The 1,689-nt window shown below is 47.0% G+C and overlaps 1 pseudogene; it reads left to right on the top strand.

The window, feature by feature from the left end:
* Positions 1-624: 624 nt before the first annotated feature.
* LOC102818270 lies at positions 625-1,403 on the top strand (annotated as a pseudogene).
* The last annotated feature ends 286 nt before the right edge of the window (positions 1,404-1,689 follow it).

Raw genomic sequence — 1,689 nt, 5'->3', positions numbered from 1 at the left:
CCACCCAACGTTGTGTTCCCCAACAGAATGCAGAAATCATCAAACATTATCATTAATATCACAGACAAGTAAATTTTTGCTAAAGATAATTCAAAAATGGCTGCAACAGTACATTGACAGGGAGCTGCCAGAGTTTCACGTCAGATTCAGGCAAGGGCGTGGAATGAGAGATTTCAGTGCTGACTTTAGATGGATCTTGGCTTAAAGCAGAGAATACCAGAAAGATGTTTACCTGTGCTTTATTGACTGTTCAAAGGCTTTCGACTATGGGGATCCTGGTAAACTATTGACAACACTGCGGATTATGAGTATTTCGGAACACTTAATAGTGCTCATGAGGAACCTGTACGTAGACTAAGAGGCAGCCATTTGAACAGAACAAGGAGACACTGAATGGTTTAAAATCAGGAAAGGTGCGGGCCAGGGTTTTACCCTTTCACCATACTTATTCAGTCTGTTTGTTAAGCAAATAACCCGAGAAGCTGGATTAAATGAAGAAGTGGCATCAGGATTGGAGGAAGATTTATTAACAACGTGCGATATGCAGACGATACAACCTCGCTTCTTGAAAGCGAAGGGGACTTAAAATACTTACTGATCAAGGACCACAGCCTTGGAGTCAACATGGCGGCGCCTGTGAGCTGCTGAAATGTCTTCTAGGAGCAGGAGGAGGCAAAGCTTTGCCTGAGGTTCCCCTCAGTGATGGCGGTTCTGGGCGCTGCTATCCGTTTGCAGAAACCCGGAGTTCGGGGCTGCTGCCCTCTCAACCCGTGCCAAGCCGGCGGCGAAGCCTGAAGCGGACCCTGTGGATAATGAAGCCGTGGCCCCCCGAATTCACCAACCGGAAGCCCCGGAATTTGGAGCTCTTGGCAGTCGCCAGGAAAGGACCGGCTGGAAGACAGTGTGGCCCTTTTGAAGGAGCTCTGGTAGCGTAGTGGTTACGAATCGGGCTGCGAATCGCAAGGTCTTCAGTTCGAAACTACCAGCTGCTCCGTGGGAGAAAGAGGAGGCTTTCTGCTCTCGTAAAGATTTACAGCCTCGAAAACCCTGTTAAGGGTCGTCATGGGCCGGAACCGACTCGACGGCACTTAACAACAACAACAACTAGTCATAAGGACTCCGCATCATACAGAAGCATTTGTTGAGCATCTAAGTGGCCAGATTGTGGTTTTGGCATCCGCTCGTGACTGGGCTATCAAAAAGCACCTATATAGCACCAGAAATATGGTGGCTTGTGAGAGTGTAGGAAGAGTGCTGGCAGAGCGATGCTTACAGGCAGGAGTTAACTTCATGATCTCTCAACCCACCCCTTGGGAGGCAGCTTCAGACTCCATCAAACAACGCAGGAAGCAATGACAGACAGTGGTATGCTGCTCCAGGAGCCTCGGAGAATCTACCAATAACCTAGAAATGTTCATTGTTTGAACTTGTAAATAGAACCCTGTCAGCTCTTGGCATCCATCAGAAGATGCATCGGGAAGAACTCCCGCTTGGAGGCTTTTTAACAATGGAACCGAACCAGTGGAATCTTGTCTGTAGTAAAGCTCACCTTTCCCCCATTCCACCCCTTTGTAATTTGTTTATTATTTTTTTTTAATTAAGGGCTGAATTTTGGCTTTTTCTTGGGCATGAGAAACGTAAGGAAAACAGTCACCAGCTTTAATTAACTTTTGGAGGACAAATTAAGTA

Source organism: Chrysochloris asiatica, unplaced genomic scaffold (assembly GCF_000296735.1).
Source record: "Chrysochloris asiatica unplaced genomic scaffold, ChrAsi1.0 scaffold00062, whole genome shotgun sequence".
In the NCBI taxonomy this organism is placed as follows: Eukaryota; Metazoa; Chordata; class Mammalia; order Afrosoricida; family Chrysochloridae; genus Chrysochloris; species Chrysochloris asiatica.
The sequence above is the reverse complement of the archived record's forward strand: the minus strand, read 5'-3'. Positions and strand labels throughout refer to the sequence as shown.